This window comes from Acomys minous (assembly GCF_964271855.1).
Source record: "Acomys minous genome assembly, chromosome: 10".
Taxonomy (NCBI): Eukaryota; Metazoa; Chordata; class Mammalia; order Rodentia; family Muridae; genus Acomys; species Acomys minous.
In genome coordinates, this window is record NC_140491.1 from 109,250,220 (window position 1) to 109,272,134 (window position 21,915).

The following is a 21,915-nucleotide window of genomic DNA, read 5'->3' on the forward strand; positions in this document are numbered from 1 at the left end:
AAAAATAATGAGCCAGAGGCTAGAGAGATGTTCAGTTGTCATGAGAACTTGAGTAAGGAACCTAGCACCCACATAGAAACAGGCATGATGGCACACATCTGAATCCCAGTGCTGGTGAGACAAAGACAGGAGGACCCATGGGGCTTGGTGGCCACCAGCCAGCTCGCCTAATCAGAGAGCCCCAGGTCCCAGTGAGGGACTATCTTAAAAAAATAAAGCAAAATATAAAATAATATAAATACCCAAGTTGGACAGTTCCTAGTTTATCCTTGGCTTCTATACACACATGCAAACATGTGCACACACACCTGCACATAAATTCATATACACAATGGTCAGTCTGGGTTTTAAGAACACAACAATTTATTTAAAGTAAAATGATTGGCCTGAAGTCCTGTTGATGTCCCTGGGCCATGCTGCCACTGGGGGTCATGTTAGTTTCCATGACCTGTGTTGCCTGGAGGCCATGTTGATGTCTGTGGCCTGTGCCGCCATGTTGAGGTCTGAGGTTGATGCTGCTGATGCTGCCAATGGAGGCCAGGTGGATGTCCATGGTCTGTGCTGTCGCCTGGAGCCATGTTGATGTCCATGGGCTGGCCTGATGCCAGGGAGCATATTGATGCTGTGGCCCATGCCCCAGAGGCCCTGTGCTCCAGCCTAGGGTCATGACTGTGTCTTCAGCCCACAGTATGGCAGAAAGCAAGAGGAAGTCCATGCTCTGTTAAGTCTACAGTTTTGTGTTGGGCTGCATTCATAGCTATCCCTGGATTCATGCAGCTCCAAGACTGGGGGTAGACACACCTTAAGAAAAAGTTAAAGAGAGTATATAACAAATAGTACATAAATCATGGAAGACAAAGGAATTTTTTATATTGTTTGAAAGAAGGTAAAAATGCTGATTAACTGTAGGTTTTTATAAAAATTGAATTTTGAAGTGATTTTAAAATGCTGTTGATTTCCAGAGATTAAAACAAAACAAAACTAAACAACAACAACAACAAAAAGGCAAGACAACTGAGAAGACAAAGAGACTAACTTCCTGAGATGATGGCTGAAAATTTTAAGCTGGTGAAAGACACTGATCCACAAATTCAGAAGGTTCAATCAGTGAGTCTCAGGTCAGCAAAATAAACACTAATCTTCCATTAGCCCAACGAGGGTTCAAAAAATGGGGGGAAAGAAGTGCAAGCCAAACAAAGTTAACAACTGCAATGAAAGTTTAACTGCTTCTGTAGACGTCAGACAAAAATCAACTTTCATGAGAATGGAATTTTCAGAGTGATAAAGGGCGTTCCTTCCAGTTCTGAGTGCAGTTAGCTCATCAGGAGGAAATAGCAAATCTAATCTTAAACTCGTCATAGCTTCGACTCAAAACACAGTAGGCAATAATTGTCAGAATCACAGTTCAAAATAATCACAATGAATCCGGGGATCAGCAAATCATTAGGAACATGAAAGACAGGACCATGGCCCTGGAGGTTGTGACTTGTGGCAGGAGTGAGAACAAGACAGGGGTATTCTCCTGGTGGCTTCCACTGTTCCCTGCAGATGACACTGGAAACTCAGGTAGGAACAGGAAGAGAACCACACACCAGGTTGCTATCACAAGATACTGATGAAGATGTTGTCCTATTTCTCTCACTGAAATCTAATATTAAGAGTTGAAAATTAGCAGAGCAGTGGTGGCATATGCCTTTAATCCCAGCATTTGGGAGGCAGAGGTAGGCAAATCTCTGAGTTCAAGGCCAGCCTGGTCTACCGAGCAAGTTCCAGGACAGCCAGTGCTATGCAGAGAAACCCTGCCTCAAGACAAAACAAAACAAAACCAAACCAAACAAAACAAAACAGTTGTAAATTAGGATTGGATAAATGTCCATAAAAGCAAAATTATACTTTTTAAAGATACCAATTGAAGAATTCTAATTCCTGATTTGCTGTTCTTTTTCAAGTTGGGTATAGCGGGTTAAGAGAAAAAGAGCTATTTCTTTACTCTTTGAGACACTGATCTTCATAGGAAAGCCTCTGCTTAGCCTACAGATTCTAAGAAAAATGACATTGCTATTCAAATCTTCCCTGAAAATAAGAGTGGTTCTCCTGCCTGCAGCCCCAACACCTCTTCTGATGTTCATGCAACATTTACCTTATATATAAGATAAATCTGTTGTGAAGTTGGATAAGCTTTAATCAGTAGCACCAGAAAATGGCAAAACTGTTTGCCCAGACCATAAGGATTTTGCCTCTCCTTTCCTTTGGTAGAAATCATGAAGCCAGGTGTGGTGGCACACACCTTTAATCCTAGCACTCGGAAGGCAGAGGCAGGCAGATCGCTGTGAGTTCAAGGCCAGCCTGGTCTACAAAGTGATTCCAAGACAACCAAGGCTACACAGAGAAACCCTGTCTCGAAAAACCAAACAAACAAACAAATCATGGAAAATGGCTCTTAAAGAAAAATGATCCAACAAATGAACCATGTTTCTGCTTTAACAGGTTTCATCTTCTAGTAAATAGTAGAGAGAGAGCCAGGCTTGGCACAGAGATGCTATCCTGGGAATTCACCCTCACAGACAAAGTTCCCTTGAGGACAGACAGCTGGGTTCTGAAAACATGCTTCCTGGGAGATCCAAGCTGGAAATGTCAGCCCTGAGAGTACAGACTGCCTTCAGCCCAGTGCAGGGCTGCCCTGAGGCCAAGAAGAACTCTCTGGCACTCTCATCTATTTGGGGTAACTGGAAAATGAGTAGTATTGTTCTCTCAGTCTCCATCAGAAAAGCACTGACCCAGGCACAGCACCTCACTTACCAGCCCAGCACACGTGATGCCATTTTAATTACCGTGCTACAGCCTCCACATCTCAGTGCTTTCCCTAGGGACTGAGTCACATCTCGTTGGCAAAGCAGGTGCTAGTGAGCATGAATTCTGGGTTCTGAGTCTCAGCATGGACTCTGATGTCACTCACAGTGGGCCTTAGGCAAGCACCACAACCTGTGCGTGCCTTGTTCTGTCGCCTGGAACATGGAGAAGGCAGCACCTTCTTCAGAAGGGCGTCACTAAGATCGAGTGGATAGTTCACATAAAGTAAGTTCTTGGTGTACGGCATGACTCAGTGTCCACTAAGGTTGTTGTCCCTTTCTTTGCTAGTTCCTTGCAAAGGTTTCCTATTATCATCCCATTTCCTGGCTGGCTTCTTGGTCTCAACTGAAACTCCCTTCCTCTCTCGCACTCAACTGTCTTTCACCTCTTCTCACTTGACCTCTTTTGTTTGGACAAGTACTTCCTGGGAGGCTCAAAGCACTATAATGTCTTACCTTCATCAAACTTAAATAAATTCCCAAGATCAGCTATGAAGAAGTAAGCCTTTAGGGGACTTTTCAAGTTACTATTTGAAGCTGCTATCCTTAGCCTCTCTCCCAAGTTCAAGATCTGTGTCCTGTGTCCCCCAACTCACTGCTTCGTGTCCTGTGTCTCCCAACGCACTGCTCTGTGTCCTGTGTCTCCCAACTCACTGCTCCGTGTCCTGTGTTCCCCAACTCACTGTTCCTTTCCATGTCCTGGGTCTGGCTGTCTTTTCATCCCACCTCACCAGGGTTCATTGTCTTGATTTCTCCTTTTCTAGAAAGACCACCTGGATCAGAAATCTCCAGCAACACCATGGACCCAGGGCTGCAGGTCTAAGACTCATAAAATAAAATGGGGGTTCCAGATGAACCTCTCAACATCAGACAGCAGTCTGCCCAGTTGCTGTGAAAGGGGCATATAAATATACATACATATGTACATATATATTGACTTTTTAACTGCTCCTGCTTCCTGTTAGAACATTTTCTTTGCCCCAGGATTTCATCCAAACCAATCGCACCTCCACCATCATCCTTGTAGGGGGAAAAAATTTTTTTTAAAGATGAGAACGTCCCTTTTTATGAAAGCTTCATAAATTCTCTAGAAAAGCGTTAAAGACAAAGAGTTCCAGTGGAAGTTTTTCAAACATCAATGCTTCTCCAAAGTGGAAATAAGGCAGGAAAATCCACCTCTCACTACTGCCATATTGGATAGCTGCGCACCCCGCTGTCAATGGGTTCTCACTGACACTGATCTAAACCACTTGTAGACACACAAATCTCTACTGAATGGTTTGGCAGTCATTGTGAAGTGAAAACAGAAAAATAAATGGTTTTATTGTGCCAAGGCACAACCTAAAATTACCTTAGAAACAAAGCTTTTATATAAGGGGGAAGAGAATTCATTTGTTGGGAGGACCGGCGCTGTTCCATGTGGCTCACCAACTTTGTCTCATTTACTCTTGCCCGCAATTCTGTGAGGCAGGTTCTGTTACTATCCTAACTCACAGGAGAGAAAGAGCTTCCAAGTGCTGACACCCTCTAGAAGGGATAGGAGAGTGAAATCCAAGGGTGTTTGGACTTTGTGCCTCCCAAGCTCTGTCCTTATATATTCTTAGTTATCAGAAGGACATAGGACTTTTCCTGCAGAGAGGGTAAGGAAGAGCCTGTGGTTCATCCATGAAACCCTCACCTACTCCTGCTGTAGACACCTCACCCCGAAAACACAAGTGCAAACCCCTGACCTCAGAGCCAGACACTCTAGCCCCTGACCCTAAGATCCACTTCCCACAAGCTGCAAACACTCAGAGGACCTCGGCTTCCTCTCTGTACGGAACAAGCTGTGTTGCCCACACAGATGATGCTGAGCCAACCAAGGCCATGGGACCATTCGCATTGGTACATGAACAAGTGACAACCAGACCCCCAGACCAAGCAACCACACCAAGTACAGACTTTGAGACCTTAGAGAAAGAACACAGGCCCAAAGGCAAGCAGCATAGGAGCAAAGCACACTGAAAATCAGAAGTTGTACAAAAGGGTTATCTGTTTCCCGTTTACACAGACAAGACCAATACCAGTTATAACCGCTGCTATGTGAATCAAGTAATATGGAAAAGGCTGCTGGCAACCCCAGCAGAGCGCACTGGAATGCCCGGTCTGGTGGAGCACTGTGTAACTTGTCTTAAACACTATACTAAGAATCCACCATGCCTCAAGTTTCTCTTTGGATTTGACATGGATTTAAATATGTTACTATACATGCTGCACATATAGAATAAAAGTACATTAGAGGCATTGAAATTAGTTTGTCAGTCATGGTTGATCAAAGCCTCAGCATGTAAGAAAGTTACACCACACGACCAATACTTAAGGGCAGGCCCATGGCCAGCAGTAGAAGGCCGATGCTAAACAAACTCAATTGTGTTTCTGTAGACTGTTTTCCTCATGTTGCTTTGCTGGAGCATTTTTTTAAAAAAATCTTGCTGTCTTTTGCTCTATACGTTTTGATTTCTGATTTTTGTGTTTTTATGAGTTTTGTTTGTGCACACACCCCCTCTGTGTCTGTCTGTGTGCCTGTGTGTTTTTTCTGCTTTTTCATGGAGTTACTTTTCCCGGCTTGTTTGCTATTTTATTTGTGTGTTTGTTTTTTAAAGACAGAGAAAGAAGGCATGGAGTTGCATGCGTAGGGGAGTGGGAGGGTCTGAGAGGAGATGGGGGTTGGTAAACTGTGATCAGAATATATTGTGAACATTTTCAAGAAAGAAAGAGAGAAAATTATAGCATTCTATCCACCGCAGCTGCTAACAAACAGTATAACAGGCCAGGGGTGGTCTTTATGCACGTCACACCACAAGCACCCACTGTCCTTCCGTCAGCAGGATTCACCACTGCACAGAGCTCAGTGGAACCCCAAATGCCCTGTCAGTTGCTGTTCCCAGAGCTGGGAGAGCAGCTGGGGCAGCTGGCACGGGCTGGGGAAGCCAGTGCTGACTCAGGGGCAGTGCGAGGCTCCTCAACTTGAGCTGTGTGTTGGAACCAGTAGTTACCAGTTACTCGGAACTGAAAATTTGAAGAGAATAGAAAGAGAGAGGAAGAAGGGAAGGAGAGAGGGAAAGAGGGAAGGAAGGAAAGAGGGAGCGAGGGATGGAGGGAGGGAGGGAAGAGAGAGAGAGAGAGAGAGAGAGAGAGAGAGAGAGAGAGAGAGAGAGAGAGAGAGAGAAGAGAGAGAGAGAGAGACTAATTGAGGTCGGTTCCCAAAGTATGAAGGTTCAGCAACAGCTTTGCTAGCGAGCTAATTCCAGCTGAACTACCTGAAGCACGTGACTTCACAGAGAACAATTCCATGCAGCTTCCTTACAGGAGCGAACACTGTCTAATTTGTATTTTTTTCTTTACCAGGAGCTGTCAAATTTAGACTCATTTCTTCCCTTGAGCGGGGCCGCTAATGAGGTTTCACAGGTGTAACACAAGATCCAGATTAATGTACAGGAAGGGAAATGGCTTCAGGTTTGAGCTGCTCTTCTGATACAGTACATTCAGGTAACTTCAGTTAGGCGGTCCTCCTCCTTCCCCTGAAATGTCCTCTCCTTCGCCGTGGGGAACAGAACGATGCCGCCCACCCAGGTGTCCGCATCCTTGTCTGCAAAACTTGTGACACTCTTTACCTAGCAGAAGGGATGCTTGCGCATGCAAAGCTCAGAAGTTTTCTGTGGGGGAAATTATCCACCGGATAATTGGGGTCCAGTGGGAGGGAGGGTCCCCAGTAATGAGAGGAGAAACAGGAACATCAGAGCAGAACATCAAGTGAGGGAAATGTGGGGCATCACCCGGAGTGGGAGACGGAGGAAGCCACCAGCCAAGGCATGCAGGGGACTTGTAGAAGACGTAAGGAAGCAGATTCTCTCACCAGGTCCCGCGACATCTTCATTTTAGCCTATTAGAGACATGTGTGACTTCCGGCCATCCAGAAATGTAGGGTGACATTTAAGCTACTAGATTTACAGTAATGTGTTAAGGCAGAAATCGGAAATTAATGTGTTCACTTGCCCTTTCTTCCCACTGTTCGGTCTACCTCCCTCCACAGGCACCGTGGGCCTGCAGAAGCGGGAAGCTTTTCACTCTGACTTTCATGCCACGCCCACATGGAAGGGGCACAGCACAGCTTTCTTCTGTCCTTCTGCATCTGGCAGGAAGCTGGGTTTTTTGTCTGGTATGCTCCCTGGAAGCCTGACCTGGTCAAAACCAGAAGAGCAGGCCCTGGGGTAGAAAGGGGCAAAGCTCATGGTCAAAGGAGCTCAGGGTTCGGAATGGAGCCAGGCAGCCATGAGGGCCTGGCCTGACTTGGTCAAGCCAGTGGCTGCTTCAAGAACAGCTGGTCAGGGAGGCTCCCACCGAGCTCCAAAACCCAGAGAGGCAGAGGCAGGAGCCTGGCTTTGTCAGGCTGGACAAAACGGCTGCTTTGGGAGGAGCAGGCTACTTGTTTGCTCGCACAGACAGGCACTGCAGAGTGCAGAGCAGTTCGAGAAACATGGTGGGGCAGTAACCCAGGCTGACATGCTGGTGAATGGCAGAAGCTCGAAGAGGCCAGTAACATGTGGCTGGCTGACTGGCAGGCAAGCCCCAGAGTTCAGTGATGAATTCTTGGGGGAAAAGGGAAGCTCATCCTTCCCCAGAATAAATGGCGAGTCTGAGCCTGTCAGTAAAATAGATGATCCTGGCCTATTATTTCATGTGAAGCAGGGACTTACAAGCCTTGAGCAGTGGGAGGGGTTTTGAGGGTGAATATGTTTGATTCAATGGGGCTAGGAGCACCAGGGATACTTGATCTACATGTAAAAACACAGCCCTATTATATGAGGGGAAAGCGGTACTTAATTATCCTATGGGTGGGGGGGAGAACTCTGGGTACGGTTAAAGGTCTTTTGCTGAAAGCCAAGACACCAAGACATCTCATTAGCATAGAGTGGGTGTTTCCAGGAATCCCCAGCTGCTTGCTGAATAGGCTTCTTATCAGGAAAGGGTTGGGCTTGTAGTCTCCCTGAGGCCTATGTGATGATCCCTTAAAGACTTGGGTTTCCCCAGATCAGGCAGAGAGGGAACCCAGCTGAGAAAGATAGGGCGCAAAGGCTACCCAGAAATTCCAGACTTTGACCTTACTATCAGGGTCCCACACTCTTCTTCTGGGCCTTGGGGAGGATGGGTTCTCCTCTGCCATCGTCTCCTGGTGGTCTGTCTTCCTTCTCCACCACTCAGTGAACTGCTGCAGGAAAGGACTGCTTCCTGGAGTGCTTTTGTCTCCTCTGCTGGTACAGCACAGACTCTCTAAACACTTCTGACTGGACAGCTGCTACTTCCAAAAGCCCCAAGCATCTCATATACCAGAAACAAGACCTATTTCATCTGAGACTGTGAGCGAGTGTAAATGAAGAAAAGAAAGAGTGCTGATGATTCAAAGTGCACCCATGCACAAACTGTATCAGAGTGGTGATGCTGCACAGAACATCTTGGAGAGCAATTACGCAGTGCATCCTGTCCCACTGGCTCCTTTTAAAATAATTTTTGAAGTTAAATTATAATTGCATCATTTTTACCCTTCTATTTCTTCCCTCTAAGCTCTTTCATATAACCCACCCCCTGCATTCTCTCAAAATCATGTCCTTTTTTTCTTTAATTGTATATTTAATTGTATGCACACACACACACACACACACACACACACACACACACACACACACATCTGTATAGTGCTACTTGTACTGTTTTCAGGGCTGACCAGTTGTTATCAGATAACCAATTGATGTGCTCTTCCCTGGGGGGAGACAATTTCATCCACTCTCAGCATTCCTTAGTTGACCGTATGTATTTCTTTGCCTAGGGTTGAGGCCCCATGAGATTTCCCCACTGCCATGCTATTGGTGTTATTCTTCTTCAGGTCTTGTTTTAGGCAGCCATGCTGAGACATGGGTGTAGTCTCTCCGGGCATCTCTAGGAAACACAATCTCACAGCAGACTCCCTGCCCCTCTGGCTCTTGCAATCTTTCCATCCCTCCTTCCACAATGGTCCCTGAGCCTTTGACGCAGGAGTCATACTGTAGACGCATCACTTGTTTTTTGCACTTTAATCAGTTGTGGTTTTCTGTAATGGTCTCCATCTGTTACAAAGAGACGTTTCTTTAACAAGAGGTGAGAGCTACACTGACATGTGGGTATAAGGATAAATATTTAGGGTATAGTTAAAGATCATGCTAATTTAGTAAAGTGGCAGTTGGAGTTTGTCTTCCAAAATCTATGACCTCACTGGTTCTGGGTAGTTGGCTAGGTTTCCAGTACCCAGCATGAGCTCCCTCTTTTTGTGCAGCCCACCCGCTCCACCCCCCATCATCACCCTTAGGCTCTATGATTCTCTCCAAGACCGAACCATCAGGTTCCCCTTCAGTTGCCATCCCCGAGGACTGCAACCACTATTCCCAAAGCCAACCCAGCACAGCCAAATGTTCACTTCCCTCAGATAACTTTGCCTTGGGTTATTTTGTTCACGGCCGTACTTCCAGAGAAGGTGACCGGTTTCATTTCTAAAACATGAAGGCTTTATCTGTATTAATAAAAGAAAAGTTACAAACACAGTGCAGCTCCTTTTCTGGAGGAAGGGTGAGGGTGAGGTGCCTCATTGAGGGATATAAAATTCTGAAGGGAACAGAAGCCAGATTTTTACAAGACTATTTGAGATAATGTCAAGTACAAGAACAAAAGAACAGAAACCAAGGCCCGGGAAGGGTCAGACCCTTAAGGAATTTAGGCGGAATTTCTTTAGACACAGAACAAGTTTATAGACTAAAAATCAGAGGGTTGGAACGGGAAAGGCTGTTGTAAGTCTATTTGAAGCTGTTAGACAAAAATTGTCCCCTGAGTTATGCTCAAACCATAGATCATGGCTTCTAATTCTTAGAACAAAGCAACCCGAATTGTGTAATGGGCTCTCTTTTAGAGGTATCATTTTTTTTAAATCTTCTTTCAAATTAGTTATTTAGCTACTTGGCCAAGTCTTAGGCTGTATAATCTGGGGAACCCCATGCCCCAAAATTACCAGACAGCATTGCTCTCACAGATGAGAAAACAAAACTGTCCAAATATACCTATATGCCACAGGATAAGCAGCCAGTCCCCTGCCTGGGTAGACTGGCACCTAGGACTATTGAACAGGAAAGATGCTACTTACTATATTAGACCTTGGGTTTGTGATTCTTCCTGAGGCTGTAGTGTTGAAATTCCTGCTGACTCCAGAGACCATCGTTGTTACTTTACTTTACTTTTACTTTACTATGAGAGATGCCTCCTATTTCTTGTGTCACTAACTTGACAGTCCTGGCAAAGGAGGAAGAGTTTGGTCAATGCATGCGATATATTTAGCAGGGAAGGGAAGCATTCCTAGCAGAAAATGAGACTTGAGATAGCAGTTATAAGATGGGTAGAAGTTGAAGTGTGCTAAGGGGAGGTGACCAAGTGGCAGACTGGGACTGCATGTGTGGAGACCCCGTGTCCTCAGCAGAGGACTTAGGCAAGGTACATATGAGCAATGTCCTTAGCACACACAGGCCAGGTCACACAGATAAGATCGAAACAAGCCAAAGGGATAAGCCATCTGTTCTGGCTAGTTTTATATCAACATTACACAACCTAGAATTTTCTCGAAGGAGGGAAACTCAATTGAGAAAATGTCTCCGTAAGATCTGGCTATAGGACATTTTCTTAATAGGTGATTAATGAGGGATGGCCCAGCCCATTGTGGATGGTACTGCCCTGGGCTGGTGGTCGTGGATTCTATAAGAAAGCAGGCTGAGCAAGCCATGAGGAGCAAGCAGTACGCAGCATCCCTCCATCGCTTCTGCATCAGCTCCTGCCTCCAGGTTCCTGCCCTGTTTGAGTTCACGTCCTGACTTCATTCAATGATGAGCAGCAATGTGGAAGTGTAAGCCAAGTAAACCCTTTCCTCCTCAACTTGCTGTTGGTCATGCTATTTTTGTCACAGCAATAAAAACCCAAACTAGGAAACCTTCGAAGGGGAATTTCAAACAAACCTCACCCAAGGCAACCGCTGGCATAGAAGAAGCCGTAGCATCCAAGGCACATGGACTGGGGTAACTGGAGACAAGAGAAGGATCCAAAGTAAGCTCATTTCCTCTGTCGACTCTGCACATTAAAGCTAAAAATTAGCCTGACCTGGTGGCATAGGATAGATACAATCCCAGGTACTAAGGGGGTGGAGGTAAGGTAAGAGGATCCCAGGTTCAGACCAGTCAGCAATACAGAATGAATTCAAGACCAGCCAGCTAATTTAGTAAGATCCTGTCTCAACATTAACACAAGCAAACAAAAGCATGCAAAGAAGGCTTGGGATATAGCTCAGGGTTTCAGTGCTTGCTTAGCATGTTCAAGGCCCTAGGTTCAATGCACAGTTCAGTCAGTCAATTAATTAAATAAAATAGCAGTCGTTCCACAAGATTGGCTCCGACAGCTGTTGGGGGAGGCTGTGGATAGAGCACTTGCTGCTGCAGAAGAGGATCTGGGTTCAACTCCCGGCACCCACATGGCCGCTCATAACCACCTGTAATTCCAACCAAGGGAGCTGCCACCCTCTCCTGGCCTGTGCAGGCACCAGGCAGACTAACGGCGCACGTGCGTTCATGCAGGCACTCACATAACCTCACATAAAATAAAAGCAAGTGGGTCTTTTCTTTTTTTAATGTTAAGGCTATTAAAATAAAACTCTCCACATCCTAGCTAGCTTATAAACAACAGAGTCAGCTGGACACGGTAGTGCAAGCTAATGATCCCAGCTACTGGGGAGACTGTCATGAGAAGAGCTCTTGGAATCAGGAGTGCAAGACCAGTCTGGGCCACACAGTGAGATTCCATGCCCAAAACGGGAAAAAGGTGGAGGTTTCTCCCTGTAGATCCAGTGGTCCCCTTTTCATACACAGCGAAAACAGCTCGCCCTCTGCAGCCTCTTTTATGAGGGTGCTAACTCCAGCCATGATGTCTCTGCTATCACAGTTTTTCTCCCCCCCCCCCAAAAGCTCTCAACTCCTAATAGCATCATCTTACGGGCTGAGGTTTTAATATATTTATTTTAGGGGAGCCTCAAATACTTGGACCACAACAATCATTAATGCTGATGAATGTGCTATATGAGAAATGTTCTTACATTGCAAAGCAGGGGTTTAATTTGTAAAACAAGCAAACAAAACTTTTAAGTAGCCAAAATTAATTGATTAATTCAATTTGTTGAGCACTCAGTATTTACTGGGCTGGGGACTTTAGAAACATCTTGCTTTCCCCACCCCGTCTCTTGCTGGCTTCTGTGTTCTAGAGCATCACTGATGTCATCCCCCCGAGATTAAATCTTTGTATCCCTCTGAATTCAATACTGAAATCCTATCCTCTAAGAGAGGATGGTTCCAGAAGGCAGGGGATTAGGGAGAATCCTCAAGAATGGAGCCAATGAGCTCCTTAAAGAGATTGATGGGTATCCCGTAGCTCCTTCCATGATGTGAGGATGAAGTCCCTTCAGACATCCCATATCCCAGCATCTTCTCTTGGGCTTCACATCCTCCAGAACTGGGGGCGGGGGGGGGGGGGGAAGCATGCATATTGCCCATAAGCCAAGCTCACCTCCTAGGCAGGAGGCAGCCATCCCTCCACTTTGAGCCCCTTTCTTTTGTTGTTGTGGTATTTGGTTTTTCATGACAGGGTTTCTCTGTGTAGTCTTGGCTGTCCTGAACTCCCTTTGCAGACCAGGCTGGCCTGGAACTCATAGAGATCCACCTGCCTCTGCCTCCCGAGTGCTGGGATTACAGTTGTGCCCCACCATGCCGGGCTCTCGGGCCCCTTTCAAAGAAGTCCTGCTAAATCTTATATGCCACTATTAGGGCTTTGTACCCGCCAAATTGATGCAGTCAAGTATAGTGAAGGGCATCCAACGCATGTTTGAGTTGAAATACTTGAATTATATATCCTCAAGAATGAAGCAGATGGGTCTGTGTTTTTTAGATAACCCTAAACACAAGTCAGATGCACCATCTGGCATTCAAGCCAAAGCCAGTGATCTATCCCAACACTGAGGCAATTGTGTCGCCAGACATCGTGTGAAACCCTGCACAGTAAAATCACACAGTGATTGTGTGATAACGCAGACTACAACGAGTGAATCATCTCCTTGTTGGCTGATCTTAAGATCTGACTTTACTCCTTACCTGTCTCTCTACTTCAAGCTCAAACACATTGATATGAGGGAGAGCTAATGGCTAACAATAACATGTTTCTTATTGAGAAGTGTTTGCACTGTGAACAAGGACAGTGGAGGAAGAATAGTCTTTCCACCAGGAATAAAATAGTGGCTGATACATGGTAAAGAAGATGGCTGTTAGCCAGCTTCCTCTTATACATCAGGACTTGAATTCTGTTTTTTTCAAATTCATTTTAAAAACCAAGATGGACCAAATGTAGTTCACAGTATCCCAGATGCCCTTTTCTATTTTGCATATGCCTTGGAAATAATGCCGTCCGTGAATACAGTCCAGCCAATAAAGTCTGCACGTACTGAATACGCATTATTGTGCACACAATCACTCTACGCGGCAGCTATTACGTTTGTTACATAGGAGAAGGTCAAGACTCAAGCGCCTTGTTGTCCACTTGGTAAAACAAAGGTTTGGCCTAAAGTCCAGCTGCCCACTAGCACTTGCTGTAACAGGACAGTGTCCCAAAACTCTTACTGGACCCTGGAGGCTTGGTTACATACAGCCTTGATTAGACTAGAAAGTTCCCAAGACCTTTGTCCTCGTGGTACATACTAAATAATGCCTCCTTAATCTCTGCCATTTAGCAACTTGTGAAGCACTTTTTGAGCTACCATCTCATTTGATTCATAAAATTTCACAAAGCAAATAGCACTTTTCATTTTTATCAAGAAAGAAACTGTTGGCTAGAGTGGTTAGAACTAAGTTAGGGAGTATGGCAGGGACCAAAGTTAGGATTTTCATCCCCATGGAACAAGCAGCCCACGCTTGTGGGCACACCATCAGAACTGGGTCTACCTACACACCCAAAGCAGAGGGGTAAGCAGAGGCCCAGGTCAGCTCTAAGGAGGCCACGTCTTTCTCCTTTGGACACTAATTTTGGCTCATGATGAACAGATTAAAACATTCCAAACTCATACCAGGACTTAAGTCAGAATCCAGAATGTTTCTTTTCGATTTCCACAATGTTTTTTTTTTCTTTCTAAAATTGTTCACTTAATCACATGGCCATCTGCCCCCGTCCTTTCCTCGGCCACTTTCTGAAGTACAGAAATGTATATGCTCATTCTCCGACCTGCAACATCCGTGCATCCCTTCCCAGGTTTAGATCTCTCCAGTATGTCTGGTTCTTTTTCAATGCTATATTCGTGGTTAAGGAGAAATTAGTTGCTGTTTGGATAGAGATCCAAGGAAATACAAATTCTACCCTTTCCATAGGGACTAAGAGGCAGAAAACACACAAGGAGAAATAGTACAGATGAAATGTAATACCACCCTCTTATTAGCCAGATGTGTATGTCTTAGATGAATCCCATTTCCTATGTACCACGGCAGACCATGAGGAAATCCCTCTGGCCATTTTATGCTACATTTGTGTTCCAGGAGAAATAGTGACAGCCTGGGATTCCGTTCCTGAAAATTCTCCCACTGTCGACACATACCAAATCTTATCTTTAGAGACCACAAAACTAAAACTCAGTATATCATGGGAATGGGCTGTGGTTATGATAGAGCTAACATTACACTCTGTCCTTTCAGGCCACTCCATCCTGAGGGCGGCTTCAGACAACCATGAAACCACCAACAAAGTCACCGGAGGAAATGTTCCCATGACGAGAATGGACATGTGTGGGGGCAGACCCTTTCTCCCCCCAGCAAAATGGAAAGATGGGACTGGGTGTGTGAACAGCAATGGAAACTCTGAGATGCCTAAATGCAAAGTCAGGGTTCAAGGGGAGCCCACAAAAACCCTCCAGCACCTCAGGGCTACATATACCAGTCCACAATTTACCAGATGGAAAATACATCTTCTGCCCTCCAGAGAACAAATAAGCATAAGAAATGTGATGCCTGCTTTAAAGTTTTCTCTCCTTACCACCCAGCCAGATGCCGCACATCCTTCTCCGGGGTCTAGCCTGAGAAGTGTAGTTCCTGCCCTTCATCAAGGAAAATTCTCTTTACAACAGACTATTGTAGAAAACCATAACCACTCAAAATGCAGAGCTGTGGACCCCACTTCCAACAGGTACACCTACAAAACACCCCCAGATCTAAGGCTCAGGAGATATCTTCGAAGAGCGAGCAGAAAGATTGTAAGAGCCAGAGCATCAGAGTTTGCTATGACATTGTGTCTCTTAGTGATGTTGGAAGCCACGCCCACAAAGTCTCACCAACGTGACTGCCCAAGCATAGGCTGAATGAGGACAACAGCAATAGATGTACCAAAATGGGCAGGGAAACGCCCAGGAGGCCTCCGCCCTGAACAAAAAATACATGCAACTAAGGATGCTGAGAGATGGAGAAATAATCTTCCCCAGGGAAGAGCGCAGCAGTTGGTTATCACTGCCAAATACCCAGCCCTGAAGACATGCATACAAGTAACACTGTATAGACTGAGAAAACTATATTTTTGTATGCATATGTATATATGTATGTGTGTGTGTGTATGCGTGCATGCATGTGTGCGTGAATGTGTGTGCGTGCCTGCGTGTGTGTGTGTGTGTGTGTGTGTGTGTGTGTGTGTGTGTAACAACAATTAATGAAAGAGAGGCCATGAATTTCAAAGAGAGCAAGGAGGGGGAAGATAGGACGGTTTAGGGGAGGAAAAGGAAGAGAGAAATGATGTAATTATATTATAATATCAAAAAATAAAAGAAGTAAATGAATAAAATTAAAAACTATAAAAAGAAATTTCTCTTTTCAGCCATTCCTCAGCCATCTAATGCCCAAATGTTGTAGGAATTAAATACTATGATAGATCCAAATGCAGAAGGAGCCAATCAAGTATGAACACTGAAGATCCAATAACTGAAGCTCAACTCTTGGAAATTTTTAGTTATTGGTTTTAACATTCTTTTATGGCTACTCTTCTACAGAGTTCTTTTTCCCTAGCCTCTATCTTTCTAATTCCATGTACCAAAAGCTGAAATGTACCTAATTCCCACTTCCAAATAAATATGGTGCACAAAAGATACTTAGTATGTTGAAATCTGTGCATAAGCTGGAGCCTCGGGTGTTTAAATTATCTTTTTAAAAATTAGACAATAGAGCCAGGCATAGTGGTGCATGCCTTTAATCCCAGCACTTGGAAGGCCGAGGCAGGCACAGATATCTGTGAGTTCGAGGGCAGCCTGATCTACAAAGTGGGTCCAGGACAGTCAAGGCTACACAGAGAAACCCTGTCTCAAAAAACAAAACAAAAGAAAAAACCAATAATATTTTCTCAGTGGCCCTTTTATCCCATGGAATCAAAATTCTACAAAGCAAAGCCAGGTGATTTGGACATATTTCATAGGACTTTAAATAGGTTTAAATGTTCTTAATAGAATCTTAGAGAAGGTACCTTGAGTCACAGACTGAGTACCCACGGATAATTTTTGTTTGACTTTCAAATCCAGGCCATACTATGTAGTGTCCCTCCATGATAAATATTACCTGGAGAGTAAGAAGGGCTCTCTTCTACAGAGAAAGGGCCCGAGACTCCCAATGTCCCCGCAACCTGTCCCCAGTCCTCCCAATCCTTGGAGGCATTAGAGTTTGTGAGCCCTGCTCCAAAGCAATGGGTCTCAACTGGAGATTATATCAGGATTCCATGAAGGAGCCCTCCGTGCCCGCCTCACCTTCTCCCAGATAGCTGTGGACAATGGCAGACTGCACTGTTATCCCAGTGGTCCTCAACCTTCCTAATGCTGCGACCCTTTAATACAGTTCCTCACGCTGTGGTGACCGCCACCCATAAAGTTATTATTATTATTATTTTTTTTGCTACTTCATAACAGTAGTTTGGCTACCGTTATGAATGATAATGTAATTTTTCTATGTTTTCCAATGGTCTTAGGAGACCCCTGTGAAAGGGTTGGTCAACCTCAATTGCTGATTGTGAAGTGTTAAGAACTGCTGGTCCAGACCACCATTGAAACAGGAAAGAATGGTGTTACCTTTTCCTAAAGATTGTAATTTATATTCCCTTCTTAACACTAAGGCAATAATAAATGCTACTGTTGAAGTGTGTCTGACAGTCAAAACATTCCATTAATTCGCCTAATTCATTCAAGCAACCTGTCAATAGAGAGAGGGGGAGAGAAGTCTTGTAAGCCCATCATTTCACGCTGAGAAAACTGTTAAATTATCCAAATAGTCAAAGCAATGGCATGTAAGGATAAAGTTCTCCTTTTTGGAGTCATAACCTATGCTTTTCACCTTTGCTAGGGGAAAAAAAAAACTAAAGCTAAAATAAATTAAAAGTCTAGCCAAAGCAATTTGTCCCATAAGCCCCTCTGTGTGAGAGGTGGCATCTCAATATCTGAAAGCCGATACCTTCACAACAAACTCTAAAACAATCCAAGTTCCCAAGCTTACTCTAGAATAGTGTTACTCAAGGTGTGGCCTGGAAAGATCTTTTCTGTTGTTGTTGTTGTGTTGTTTTGTTTTGTTTTTCGAGACAGGGTTTCTCTGTGTAGCCTTGGCTGCCCTGGACTCACTTTGTAGACCAGGCTGGCCTAGCACTCACAGCAATCCACCTGCCTCTGCCACCTGATGGCGTGATGGGACATGAATTCTTTTTTTCATATATATATATATATGTTATTATATATTATACATATTATATAATTAAGTTATTCGTATTACATCTCAATTGTTATCCCATCCCTTGGATCCTCCCATTCCTCCCTCCCATTTTCCCCTTACTCCCCTCTCCTATGACTGTGACTGAGGGGGACCTCCTCCCTCTATATATGCTCATAGGGTATCAAGTCTCTTCTTGGTAGTCTGCTATCCTTCCTCTGAGTGCCACCAGGCCTCCCCATCCAGGGGACATGGTCAAATATGGGGCACCAGGGTTCATGTGAAAGTCAGTCCCCACTCTCCACTCAACTGTGGAGAATGTCCTGTCCATTGGCTAGATCTGGGTAGGGGTTCGAAGTTTACTGCAGGTATTGTCCTTGGCTGGTGCCATAGTTTGAGCAGGACCCCAGGACCCAGCCCCACCCATCATAATGTTCTTCTTGTAGGTTTCTAGGACCCTCTGGATCCTTCTATTTCCCCATTCTCCCATGCTTCTCTCACCTAGAGTCCCAATAGGGTGCCGTGAGAGCTCAGAGAGGAAAGGGGAGTGATTTCTTTCACCTGGTTTATGACAGAGGTTGTATGGCTGAGAGGCGGAAGCACGTGACACTGGGAGCTATGGCCGCTATGGTGGTCTCACGTCTTGTTGGGTAAGGCTCATCTTTCTAGGCTTCAGCCCCCTTCTCTGCAAAGAGAAGCAGCTGAATAAGGTGGTCTTGGAAGGAAGCTGTGTTTGTCTAGGACTAGGGTGTATTATTTTAGGGCTTAAAGGGGCTTTGTGGGTCTTGTCCATAGAGAAAAATGAAACAGGAATAAGACAGGTGAAGAGGCCCCATATGAACAGGCAGTGCTGGAGCAAGGGCCTGATGACCTCGCACATATTAATCGTCTCAAAAGTACCTCAGGTTTCCGGTTCACTTTGCTGTTTGTAGTTCCTGTTCGTGTTTCCGCTTTAGTGTCTGAAAAATGCTGACTCTGGAAGTCCTCGGAGCTGTAGACCTGCCGGATTGTGGTTTTCAGTACAGACACATCAGCTGTTAGTGATTTTCTCCAAAGTTGAAGTTATAATTTTCCTATACTTCTTAAGATACAATGGTCTCTTGGAATGTGCCAGTAAATTAGTCATACTATGTCCTGAGAATTGGTCTTCGTAATACATCCTGGTCTCTGAAACAGAGCTGCAGTTTTATAATGGATTTTAGAAGTCTCCAAAGCTGGTTCAACTAACGTATTTGTTAGTCTAATAAATGATATTGCTCTTGTCAAGATTTTTCCATATAGCACAATTTAATAGAGGAATCAATAGTTTCTCAGACATGACAAAAAGGATCCGGGTGTACCTTGATGGGAGACACAAAGCCTCTTGTTGTTCTAATGAAGCCAAAATGGAAAGAAAAAAGTTTTTTTTTTCCTGTCTTTCAAGTGTATTTTTATGAAGCTAAAATATACATACCACTTTCTCTAGGAAAATATTTGTCTATCAATATTTGCTCCTACGGTGTCTTTTTGCTCTGTTATTACACATGAATATGCATTTCCCATTCTCTCTGCTTCCCTTTGATGAGCTGTCAGTAGTACATGCCACCTCAGGGGAAAAACACCCTCGAGTCTTAAGGCATTTTTAGGCATTTAGAACATTATGATGGGTGGGGCTGGGTCCTGGGGTCCTGCTCAAACTATGGCACCAGCCAAGGACAATACCTGCAGTAAACTTCGAACCCCTACCCAGATCTAGCCAATGGACAGGACATTCTCCACAGTTGAGTGGAGAGTGGGGACTGACTTTCACATGAACCCTGGTGCCCCATATTTGACCATGTCCCCTGGATGGGGAGGCCTGGTGGCACTCAGAGGAAGGATAGCAGACTACCAAGAAGAGACTTGATACCCTATGAGCATATATAGAGGGAGGAGGTCCCCCTCAGTCACAGTCATAGGAGAGGGGAGTAAGGGGAAAATGGGAGGGAGGAATGGGAGGATCCAAGGGATGGGATAACAATTGAGATGTAATACGAATAACTTAATTATATAATATGTATAATATATAATAACATATATATATATATATGAAAAAAAGAATTCATGTCCCATCACGCCATCAGTTCTGTCGCAACCTTGGAACCCTCACTTGGAGACCTTGGCTTTATTAGGAGGTTCATCTCTCCTCCCCAGTCAACAAATGATCTAGACAATGTTGCTCCAGTAAGAAACAAATTCCACTGTGCCAAGGCACTTAACTTTAGAGGGTGTTTATTACCAAGGCATCTACTGGCCTCTGCCAGTTGACAGAACAAGGGGTAGGAAGCAGAAAAGGGATTGAAAATGAGAAAGAATAGAAGCGAAGGAGAAAGAGGGAGATAGAGGGGAGGAGGAGGAGGAGGAGGAGGAGGACAAAGGGGACAGCAGACTGTAATAACCCCTCATATAAACTGCCTTCTGTTAAAGTGACAGAGACATGTGTTTCATAACAACTCCCAAGGGAGAAGTCAGCGCTCAAGGGTCACTGCTTCACACTGTGATGTGTATGTGCACTCGTCTCTCTATTGAGTCACACTTAATGCAATACACACACATGCATTAATTACGCATTTGCCATCAAGCACACAGCGAATGCCAGCCATCTCAAGACAACAGAAGAAACCAAAACACAGGCCTGGTCCATGGCCTTATGGAGCCCATAAACTATTGTTTCCTCGGCCTTTAAATTGTCGGGAGCTCCTTCCAACTGCACCTGGCAGAAGGACAGGACGATTCCAAACCCAGACACCAGACAGTGCTAAGTTTGGGACAGAGCTCTGGAAGCTGCTTTAGCTATTTGACCTTGAGTGACTTTTCAGTTGCTGCGATGAAATTTTCTGACATAGATAACTTGGTGGAGGAGAGCTCTGCGTGGTCTCTCAGGTTCAGAGACCCAGTCCTACCTGGTGGCTTCTATCATTTAGCCCTCTAAGCCCAGAGTGCGGCAGAGAGTAGCAGTTCCTCCTATGGTAGAAGGACAGGAAGCAGGGAGGTGGGACTTCCTGGATGTCTCCTTTTATTCTGTGCCCTCTGTGCGTGTGACAGTGCTCCCTACCTTCAGGGTGTATCTTCCTCTTCAGTCAGTCCTCTCTGGAAATGTCCTTACAGACATTCACAGATGGGCCACACCAATGCAGGCGATCTGGTCAAAGGGGCAACAGAGATTCGTCACCCCAAGAGGAACCTCCAGCACTGAGGGTCAATTTCCTCATCTCCAACACAGTGAAGTTAGGTGCAATGACCTCCACACCACTTCAAGTCCAGTGTGAAGCCTAGGAATAATAACAGCCATAGCAACTGATATTTATTGGCCACTTGTCACATGCCAGGCAGGCACCCACTGAGCCTGGACTGTTGCATTCAGTCCTTTTTAATCAGTCACCATAGGGAAGGCATTGTTTGTTCCTAGCCCACAAGTAAGCCTTGAAGAGGGGAAGAGATGTCTCAAGCCCATAGACTAGTAAGTCCCATATTGGAACCATGACCCAGATGGAAAGCTGGCAACATCTTGAGCCCACACCCTTAACCATAATGCAGATAGGCATCACTTTAAACATGTCTTTTACTGTGGCCAAAAGAAAACTAAGCAAGGGAACTGGAGAGATGGTCCAGCAGGTAAAGGTGCAAGCCTGAGTTCAAAATCCAGGATCCACAGAGTGGAAGAAGAAAACTGACTACCACAAGTTGACCTTTGACCTCCTCATACCGGCTGTGATGCATTCATCTCCCCACAGACATGAATAAATATGCAACAAAGAAAAGATAAAGCCGCTTTAAATATCTGTGTAAAAAATAAAATATTCTTTTAAAAGCTTTGAATAAAATTTAACGTGGACGACAAAGCAGGTGGGGTTTATTTGAGGTTTTAATTTTAAACTTTCGCTTGGAGATATCAATGCTACACCCCGTGAGGTCCTAAAAGAGAACAAGTGTCCATCAGAAAATGTTGAATAGTCGTTTTCTATCTCTGCTTGGAAATGAAGCGCTTTCATTTAAGATACATCCTCCTCCTGCTCTGTGCTTTCCTTCTTGCCTCATCTAAGGGGCAGAAAAGACAATGTGAGTTTCTTCTTTAAACCGGACCCATCTTTCTCAGTCCATGCAACCTCTGGGACAACTTCGCATCCTTCCTTTGTTGCCCTTGGATCAGTTAGGGTACTGGTGAGCTGTATCCTGGGGTCCGTGCGTCTTAGGAGCCA

At 44.9% G+C, this 21,915-nt stretch overlaps 1 long non-coding RNA gene across 1 annotated transcript; it reads right to left on the reverse strand.

Annotated features, from left to right (window-relative positions):
• Positions 1 to 314: 314 nt before the first annotated feature.
• Positions 315 to 10,958, reverse strand: LOC311606634. The gene is made up of 3 exons (XR_014782375.1): positions 10,918 to 10,958; positions 10,054 to 10,199; positions 315 to 801 (listed from the first exon to the last, which is right to left on the reverse strand). It is a non-coding gene; the product is annotated as an uncharacterized lncRNA (long non-coding RNA).
• Between the last annotated feature and the right edge of the window lie 10,957 nt (positions 10,959 to 21,915).